The following is a 10,944-nucleotide window of genomic DNA, read 5'->3' as shown; positions in this document are numbered from 1 at the left end:
AATGTAATTTAAAAGTACACTATGTAAATTTTGGCACTTTTGGCACAGTTAATAAACAAAACTGTCTTGCAGAAGACACACTTAGGTTCCTAACTGATGATGAACAATTGACAGAGCAGCCATCAAGTCTTAGACAGTGTTCTAGGTTATTACATGCAGAGTTTTTAGGTCCTATAATAAACACCTCTGTTTTTTTTTTTTTTTTTCAGAATATAAGAAATTACTCGTCATCCAGTTTTTTTGTCATTCAATAAACAATATACAGTATATCTACATTTTCCTTAAAGATGAATTCTGCTTCCATGGCAACAAGTTCGCATCTAAAATCCTCAACCACCAGTTTTCAGTCGAGACGAAATAAAGCTGCCTTCAACGAGTCTGCATCCTACCTCCTAACTTAGATAAACTTCAGCTGTGAAGGATGGATAATTGTAATTCAGACAACTTATCAATGTCTGAGGGGAAATTAAACCCTTCGGTAATATCATATATAACACAATTTACAATTTACCTGCAGGGCATTTAGGTGTCAATAAAACCTTTCACCGTATAACCAAGTACTTCTTTTGGCCAAAGTGCAAGTCCTCAATAGCAGATTTTTGCAGAATTTGTGAGATATGTCAAAGGTCTGGCAAACCAAACCAGAAGGTCCCCATTGCTCCTCTGCATCCAGTGCCAGTGATGGCTGAACTGTTTGAACGGTTGATACTAGATTGTGTTGGTCCACTGCCAAAAACCAAAAGTGGTTACCAATATGTGTTAACCATCATGTGCACCGCAACCAGGTTCCCTGAAGCAGTTCCCTTGCGCGCAATTAAATCCCCTGCTGTGATTAAGGCTCTTGTGAAGTTTTGTACTATATTTGGGTTACCCAAAGAAATCCAAACAGATCAAGGATCAAACCTGACCTCAAAGAAATTCAAGCAGATGTTAGTCGAAATGGGAGTGTCGCAACGCATGTCAACTGCATATCATCCTGAGTCACAGGGGGCCCTGGAGCGGTATCATCAGACCTTAAAAGCCATAATTCGAGCATATTGTGTTGAAACTGGAAGAGAGTGGGATGAGGGGCTTCCTTTCCTTCTGTTTGCCACTCGTGAGTCTGTGAGAGAGTCAACTGGGTTTAGTCCTGCCGACCTTGTGTTTGGCCACACGGTTCGTGGCTCGATGAAAATGCTGAGTGAACAGCTGCTTTCTGAGAATCATTCGCCTGTGTCCGTGTCAGAATATGTCAGTTCTTTCAAAGAGTGCCTGCATTGTGCCTGGGGCATTGCAAAAAGGCATTTAAGTGTTACCCAAGTAAAAATGAAGTCCCGCTATGACAAGAAAAGTAACCGTAAGTTCAACCCTGGTGATTTTGTCCTAGTCCTTTTACCCGTTCCAGATTCTGTGTTTTCAGGCCCATATACTATTGAAAGAAAATTGAGTGACACTAATTATGTGATTGCCAACCCAGACCGGAAAAGACGGAAACGTGTCTGTCACATAAATATGTTGAATAGATATCTGAAACGTGATGAGGGAACTTACAACGCTACTCCAAGTGTTACCCCTGTAGCTGCGGTTTCAACTGCCAGTTATTTTCTTGCCGAAGATGGCTTGGTAGATAAAGTTCCTGTCAGCTCATGTGGAAAACTTAAAAATTCAGTGGTTCTGAAAAACTTGCCTAATACTCTTCCCTATCTTACAGTCTGTCAACGTAAAGAACTTCTGCAGCTAATATCCAGGTACCCTTCACTGTTAGCTGATGTACCAAGCAGAACTTCAGTGCTGACCCATGATATTGATGTGGGTGATTCTTTGCCAGTAAAACAGCATGCCTACAGAGTGAACCCAAATAAACGTGTAATAATGAAGGAGGAGGTGGAGTACATGATACGTCATGATATTGCCATGCCCAGTCAGAGCCCGTGGAGTTCCCCCTGTTTACTGGTGCCAAAGCCAGACTCATCATTTCGATTCTGCACAGACTATCGCAAGGTGAACAAAATCACCAAGGCAGACTCGTTCCCATTGCCTCGAATGGAGGATTGTGTAGACCGGGTGAGCTCCGCTAACTTTGTATCAAAATTAGACCTCCTTAAGGGCTACTGGCAAGTCCCCCTAACTCCCCGTGCTTCTGAAATTTCCGCATTTGTGACACCAGATCATTTTATGCAGTGCAATGTTTTGGCATTTGGGATGCGAAATACCCCCGCTACCTTTCAACGCCTGATGCAGAGGGTCCTGGCAGGTGTCACACATTGAGAGGTCTATATCGACGATGTTGTTGTTTATTCACACACATGGGAATAGCATGTTAAAACGCTTGAAAGTGTATTCAATATGTTGGCTATAGCGTCACTGACTTTAAATGCTGCCAAATGTGAATTTGGAAAAGCAGCGGTCACTTTACTGGAAAAACAAGTGGGTCAGGGATGTGTGAGACCTGTGGTTGCCAAAGTGGAGGCTATCTTACAGTTCCCTACCCCCAGCAATAAGCGTGAGTTGTGCTGATTTTTTTGGAATGGCTGGGTACTATCGAGGGTTTTGCAGAAACTTCTCTGCAGTAGTTTCTCCACTCACTGATCTCTTGAGTCAAAGTCAAAGTCACCTTTATTTATATAGCGCTTTAAAAAAAAATACATTGCAACTGAACAACATTCATTAGGAAAACAGTGTCAATAATGCAAACTGATAGTTAGAGGCAGTTCATCATGGAATTCAGTTGAGTAGTAGCCGAAAGTTCATCTGGGATTGTGAATGTTCGCTAGCTTTTAGTGCAGTGAAAGACCTGTTGTGTAACACACCTGTACTTCTAGTCCCCAACTTTGAAAAGTCATTCAAATTGCAAGTGGATGCCAGTGCCACAGGGGCAGGTGCAGTGTTATTACAGGAAGATGAACATGGTATTGATCATCCGGTGTCCTATTTCTCAAAGAAGTTTGGGTCCTATCAGAAGGAATATAACACCATCGAGAAAGAAGCTCTTGCTCTTTTACTTGCGCTTCAACACTTTGATGTTTATATAGGAGGTAGTGCAATCCCTCTTCTTGTGTACAGTCGTGGCCAAAAGTTTTGAGAATTACATAAATACTGGAAATTGGAAAAGTTGCTGCTTAAGTTTTTATAATAGCAATTTGCATATACTCCAGAATGTTATGAAGAGTGATCAGATGAATTGCATAGTCCTTCTTTGCCATAAAAATTAACTTAATCCCAAAAAAACCTTTGCACTGCATTTCATTGCTGTCATTAAAGCACCTGCTGAGATCATTTCAGTAATCGTCTTGTTAACTTAGGTGAGAATGTTGACGAGCACAAGGCTGGAGATCATTATGTCAGGCTGATTGGGTTAGAATGGCAGACTTGACATGTTAAAAGGAGGGTGATGCTTAAAAATCATTGTTCTTCCATTGTTAACCATGGTGACCTGCAAAGAAACGCGTGCAGCCATCATTGCATTGCATAAAAATGGCTTCACAGGCAAAGATATTGTGGCTACTAAGATTGCACGTAAATCAACAATTTATAGGATCATCAAGAACTTCAAGGAAAGAGGTTCAATTCTTGTAAAGAAGGCTTCAGGGTGTCCAAGAAAGTCCAGCAAGCGCCAGGATCGTCTGCTAAAGAGGATTCAGCTGCGGGATCGGAGTGCCACCAGTGCAGAGCTTGCTCAGGAATGGCAGCAGGCAGGTGTGAGCGCATCTGCACGCACAGTGAGGCCAAGACTTTTGGAAGATGGCCTGGTGTCAAGAAGGGCAGCAAAGAAGCCACTTCTCTCCAAAAAAAAAACATCAGAGACAGATTGATCTTCTGCAGAAAGTATTGTGAATGGACTGCTGAGGACTGGGGCAAAGTCATATTTTCTGATGAAGCCCCTTTCCGATTGTTTGGGGCATCTGGAAAAAGGCTTGTCCGGAGAAGAAAAGGGGAGCGCTACCATCAGTCCTGTGTCATGCCAACAGTAAAGCATCCTGACACCATTCATGTGTGGGGTTGCTTCTCATCCAAGGGAGTGGGCTCACTCACAATTCTGCCCAAAAAACAGCCATGAACACCCTCCAACAGCAACTTCTTCCAACAATCCAACAACAGTTTGGTGAAGAACAATGCATTTTCCAGCACGATGGAGCACCGTGCCGTAAGGCAAAAGTGATACCTAAGTGGCTCGGGGACCAGAATGTTGAAATTTTGGGTCCATGGCCTGGAAACTCCCCAGATCTTAATCCCATTGAGAACTTGTGGTCAATCCTCAAGAGGCGGGTGGACAAACAAAAACCCACTAATTCTGACAAACTCCAAGAAGTGATTATGAAAGAATGGGTTGCTATCAGTCAGGATTTGGCCCAGAAGTTGATTGAGAGCATGCCCAGTCGAATTGCAGAGGTCCTGAAAAAGAAGGGCCAACACTCCAAATACTGACTCTTTGCATAAATGTCATGTAATTGTCGATAAAAGCCTTTGAAACATATGAAGTGCTTGTAATTATATTTCAGTACATCACAGAAACAACTGAAACAAAGATCTAAAAGTAGTTTAGCAGTAAACTTTTTGAAAACTAATATTTATGTAATTCTCAAAACTTTTGACCACGACTGTACACCGATCACAACCCCCTTAACTTTCCTAGCCCGGATGTCTAACTCGAATCAACGCTTGATGTGATGGGCGTTATTTGTTCAGGAGTATAATCTTGACATTCTTCATATGAAGGACTCTGAAAATGTGATTGCCAATGCGCTGTCCAGGACCGGTGGTACTGAAATCTAAGTGATATATATATATATAGATTTCTTTTTTTCCAAGTCGAGGGATAAAAGAAAAAACTTAGTGGTGGGGGTGTTACGTCCATAGGGACATAAGTTATTCTGTCTTTTGATTTCATTAACCATTGGGTTTACTGTGTGTATGTGTATGTAGACTGTGATCTTGTTTCTTTTACTCCTCCTTCTCTCTCTGCTTGGCAGGCTAATGAGTGTCACCTGACTCCTGTTTAGCTCGTTAGTTGGAGTATAAAGGAGAGCTAACAGAAGAGCTGCAGTCCAGGGTGAGAGGCTGAGGCCTTCCATCCTTGCAACTTCCATCTTCCAGTTCCAGTGTTGTGATTTAAGCTCTTGTTTAAACTCTTGTCTACTTAAGTGTTTGTTGATTGCTTCACCTATAGTGTTAAAGTGAAGTTATTGAGAGTAGCAGAGTGTCTCAGTGATTTTTTGGTTTAACTGCTTAAGTGGAATATTTTTCTTGTAGGGAGGTGGATGTCATTTATTTTAGAAATTACCCGTTGTCTCCTGTGTTTGAGTTAGAGAGGAAGTCAGGGAAGTATCTCTGTGCTTTTTATTTTTCTTGTTTGGTAGGTAAGATAATACTGAAAACCTTAGTCAGAGGAAACTTTTTGTTTATTGTTTTGGCCTTTCCCTTCCTGAAGCCTTATATATTTTTCCATTCTGTTAAATAAAATTCCTCTGGTTGTTTGCTCAAACTGGTGTTACTTAGCTTTCTTGTGTGTCAGCCCTGGAACCAGAGGTGGGTAGAGTACCCAAAAACTGTACTCAAGTAAAAGTAAAAGTACTTCTAGAAATATTTACTCAAGTAAAAGTACTAGTCTTGAATAGTTACTTGAGTAAGAGTAAAAGAGTATCGGATAAAAAATCTACTCAAGTAGTTAGTTACTAGTTACTTTGGGTCATATATACTGAGCCTATTTTTATTTAGATATATAGATAAAATGTATGTAATGTATCTGTGCATGTATAAATGTATATATTTCATCAGCCTTTACTCCAATTTATGTAATTTATTATAAAACCTTATCTGTTTACTTAAGTACCAGATATAGGTGTCATGCCATAACATATTTTTAATACGACTGACTTTATATTAAATATGAATTTAACATTGAAAGTTAATGTGATATAAATATTGCTACTAATCTTTCATTGTTCAGAAAGAGAGCAAATAACATTTACATTATTAAAGATCATATTAACTGACAGTCTAGATTTCAATCACTCTCAGAAACTCCCATTAAAATCACTGAAACTGCTAACAGTGTGAAATCAATATCTTAATTAAAGATTCGTACACACATCTGCACGTTGTTGTTTCTGACGAGAGAATTCGCCAGAAAGAGGTATTCAGTCAGTGAGCGAGTGAAGGAAGCACCGGCATTTTAGCGATGACTCATCTGAACGCCTCTGATTGGCCAATGCTTTAATAAGCTCAAAAGAATCATGTGTGATTGATTATAATGCACAGTGCTGTAAAAACTCGTCTGTCTCTGGTTTAGCGCCAGCAAGCGATCACAGATCTGAATTTAGCAGCTGATGATATGTTTCGCTGAAAGTACTCGCACCGGTGTTATTGTATTAAAATTAATAAAATCTTAATCGGCTATTTTTGTCTTTTGGAAGCTGCATTCAACTTGACTCCCCTCTGTTATAAGCCACACACGTACAACAAACTAATGTCACAGTGGTATCGTGTACTGTAATCGAATGTAGCCCAAGTTATTACCTGTTAAACAGTAGACAGCACACGCGGTGTTCATCTAATAAGGATCTCCATCGGTAGCAAATAATAGCCTTTGCAGATTTGCTTTCAATTCAGTGCAGTTCCAGACACGTTTTCAACGCTGCTGATGTTAAACGTTACAACTCTGAGTGAACCTCTTCAGACGCTCAGTGCGCGCGGCAGGGAACTGAACGAATCATTCAAACTGATTCACGAACCAATTCACTCGTTTGCCAATTGGTTTGATCAAGCCTTTGAACAGAATTGACTCAAAAGAATGAATCATTCGCGAATGGGCATCGCTCATTGCCCAGAGAAAAGTAGACGGTGCGTTTGGAATAAACGGAAGCATTTATAACATTTATTGCATTAAGATAAAGTAACGAGAGGAGCGTCGCCCACAGTAATGAAGTAAAAGTACAGATTTTTCCCCAAAAATTTACTCAAGTAAGAGTATAAAGTACCCATCTTTAAATATACTCCGAAAAGTATTAGTTACCCCAAACAATTACTCAAGTAAATGTAACGAAGTAAATGTAACTCGTTACTACCCACCTCTGCCTGGAACTTGGAGACGGCAGTTCTCTCAGTATCTCCCCACCGTTTATTTGTCCCCCCCCCCCCCCCCCTCACCCCTAGATCTTTGTTTTTAAAGGGGTACATAACACAATACATAACAATAAGATTCAAATCTACAACACTACATCTAACCATGACAGTGGTGCATCTTGTAATACTGGAAGTATGAAAAGTCATGACAAATACTTGTTGAATTGTGACTAATATATTGGACATATTAATATCAGTGAACATGTTACACATTTGACAACCAAAAAGTGTCCTAACACATTTTGAACTGTATGTTTTGTTTGTAAAGTAAACCATTTTTGTTTGTTTGTTTTTTAAATGCCAATTTGTTTGATATTTAGTTTCTAATGCAATTATATTAAAACTTTTTCTTGCTTGGTTCACCACATTTTATGTAGGTTGATATAAATATATATATATATATATATATATATATATACAACCCGAATTCCGGAAAAGTTGGGACGTTTTTTAAATTTTAATAAAATGAAAACTAAAAGACTTTCAAATCACATGAGCCAATATTTTATTCACAATAGAACATAGATAACATAGCAAATGTTTAAACTGAGAAAGTTTACAATTTTATACACAAAATGAGCTCATTTCAATTTTGATTTCTGCTACAGGTTTCAAAATAGTTGGGACAGGGCATGTTTACCATGGTGTAGCATCTCCTTTTCTTTTCAAAACAGTTTGAAGACGTCTGGGCATTGAGGCATTGAGTTGCTGGAGTTTTGCTGTTGGAATTTGGTCCCATTCTTGCCTTATATAGATTTCCAGCTGCTGAAGAGTTCGTGGTCATCTTTGACGTATTTTTCGTTTAATGATGCGCCAAATGTTCTCTATAGGTGAAAGATCTGGACTGCAGGCAGGCCAGGTTAGCACCCGGACTCTTCTACGACGAAGCCATGCTGTTGTTATAGCTGCAGTATGTGGTTTTGCATTGTCCTGCTGAAATAAACAAGGCCTTCCCTGAAATAGACGTTGTTTGGAGGGAAGCATGTGTTGCTCTAAAACCTTTATATACCTTTCAACATTCACAGAGCCTTCCAAAACATGCAAGCTGCCCATACCGTATGCACTTATGCACCCCCATACCATCAGAGATGCTGGCTTTTGAACTGAACGCTGATAACATGCTGGAAGGTCTCCCTCCTCTTTAGCCCGGAGGACACGGCGTCCGTGATTTCCAACAACAATGTCAAATTTGGACTCGTCTGACCATAAAACACTATTCCACTTTGAAATAGTCCATTTTAAATGAGCCTTGGCCCACAGGACACGACGGCGCTTCTGGACCATGTTCACATATGGCTTCCTTTTTGCATGATAGAGCTTTAGTTGGCATCTGCTAATGGCACGGCGGATTGTGTTTACCGACAGTGGTTTCTGAAAGTATTCCTGGGCCCATTTAGTAATGTCATTGACACAATCATGCCGATGAGTGATGCAGTGTCGTCTGAGAGCCCGAAGACCACGGGCATCCAATAAAGGTCTCCGGCCTTGTCCCTTACGCACAGAGATTTCTCCAGTTTCTCTGAATCTTTTGATGATGTTATGCACTGTAGATGATGAGATTTGCAAAGCCTTTGCAATTTGACGTTGAGGAACATTGTTTTTAAAGTTTTCCACAATTTTTTTACGCAGTCTTTCACAGATTGGAGAGCCTCTGCCCATCTTTACTTCTGAGAGACTCTGCTTCTCTAAGACAAAGGTTTTATAGCTAATCATGTTACAGACCTTATATCAATTAACTTAGTTAATCACTAGATGTTCTCCCAGCTGAATCTTTTCAAAACTGCTTGCTTTTTTAGCCATTTGTTGCATCCGTGCCAACTTTTTTGAGACCTGTAGCAGGCATTAAATTTTAAATGAGCTAATTAAGTGGATAAAAGTGTAAAATTTCTCAGTTTAAACATTTGCTACGTTATCTATGTTCTATTGTGAATAAAATATTGGCTCATGTGATTTGAAATTCCTTTAGTTTTCATTTTATTAAAATTTAAAAAACGTCCCAACTTTTCCGGAATTTTGGGTTGTATGAAGTAGAATATTGATGTTTTAATCAACTTCAGATCAAATGTGATGGTCCACTTCCAAATGCTTTAGAAATGAAAGTGATTTAAATTTTAAGATTTTTTTTTATGGAGGGCTTAAGCTAATCAGGCAAATTAGAGACAACCATTCTTATTTTTTATTAGTCATTCTTTCATTTCCCTAATCCATCTTTTTTATTTATATTATTATTATTATTATTAAACCTAATGCTTACATTATAAAAATGATCAGATTCACACACAATGTAGGCCTAGCTGTCTCTGCAGGCTGCCTGTTTAGGGAAAATATGTTATTGTAGATTCTAAAGCATTGTATGGCTAATTAAATACATCCGAAAGTTCATCTAAGATTACCACGATCCTTCCAAGAGTCCCTCCAGTGAGTTTTGGCCATTTCCATACCTCTGTTGAAGTCATTATGTTTCTGTGATGTAGGTTCTGTAGATTTTGACTGTTGTGCTGTGAGAGTTCATCCTCAGACAGCAGACAGACTGCTGTGAATGACACTTCTGGCTCTAAACACATGTTAAATGCGGGAGAACTAGCTATGATAAAGGTGAAGTCAGCAGATGGAGCCAACACTCAAGTAAGAACTAAAATCTGCCACTAACTCAACACAAGAACCACAGTGCTGCCATGTTTTGTTTTAGTCTTTCTACTTTTCTTTCTACTTTCAATTGTCGTGTTTAATTCAGTGTTACATGCCATTTCTTCGTTATTTGTGAAATTTTCAAGAAATTTTGTAAAATTTGTAAAATAGGATTCCCATGATATTTTGGGGTTATAATCATGGAATGATATTCTGCAATACTTTTTCTAATGGTTCAGCAAAAATGTGTGTATATATATATAAAATGGAAATATCAAACTATTTTAAAATGACATTTATCAAAATAAAACACTTTGTTTTCCTGCACGTCATGTGAAACATGTCTATCGGGTGCCGTTTGTAAAGCTGCTCATGCTGAAAATAACAGCAACATTTTGTCACATTTAGCTTCAAACAATGTTTAAAAAACTGGTATGAATTTTTGACGGTCACTTTTTAGCACATTTACAACAATATTTGTCAACGTAGAGATATTTTAAATAGTTAAATATACGATCCGTCACGGCTATACGCGCCTGTCACTCGACCCGTCACTGCTATACGCGCCTGTCACTCGACCCGTCACGGCTATACGCGCCGGACACTCGATCCGTCACGGCCATACTCGCCTGTCAGTTTATACTCGCCTGTCAGTTTATTGACAGGCGCTATACGCGCCTGTCAATAAACTGGATGCCAACCGCCGTTAAACTGGGAAGAAGACGAATATGACGGCTTGCTGTGAGTTACAATGGTGAGATTATATTTTTTTCACGAAATAATTATTTAAATTTAAGAGTACAAGTTATTTTCATACAGTGGTATTGATTTTGGAGTTAATAATCTATTAAATCTAAGGTGTAAAGTCAGCAACATATAAGCAAAAGGTGTAAAGATGCTATTCTCCGGTTTCACAGGCAAGATCTTGAGCCATGGCCTGATCCTGGCTTAATCTAAACCCTGTTTGTTACTTACATAATATAGCATATTTGTGATTGTGCTTTAAAAACACGTTTTATAATGAATAACTAACAGGGGAGCTCCATTAAGTACACGACTCAAAAGTGGATTTACATAAACCATATATACATCTTGAAGACTATTACTAAATGTCTATCATCTGACAGGATAGTCTTTGATAAGTTTTGCAGGTGAGCACATTTAACAGACATGAAACAGGCATCTCACTGTTCATCTCACAATGAGTTCACTCAT

General features: G+C 39.1%; 1 long non-coding RNA gene across 1 annotated transcript; it reads left to right on the top strand.

The window, feature by feature from the left end:
- Positions 1-4,601: 4,601 nt before the first annotated feature.
- LOC132111223 (uncharacterized) lies at positions 4,602-5,461 on the top strand. The gene is made up of 2 exons (XR_009424765.1): positions 4,602-5,176; positions 5,234-5,461. It is a non-coding gene; the product is annotated as an uncharacterized LOC132111223 (long non-coding RNA).
- The last annotated feature ends 5,483 nt before the right edge of the window (positions 5,462-10,944 follow it).

This window comes from Carassius carassius, chromosome 30 (genome assembly GCF_963082965.1).
Source record: "Carassius carassius chromosome 30, fCarCar2.1, whole genome shotgun sequence".
NCBI classification, from domain to species: Eukaryota; Metazoa; Chordata; class Actinopteri; order Cypriniformes; family Cyprinidae; genus Carassius; species Carassius carassius.
The sequence above is the reverse complement of the archived record's forward strand: the minus strand, read 5'-3'. Positions and strand labels throughout refer to the sequence as shown.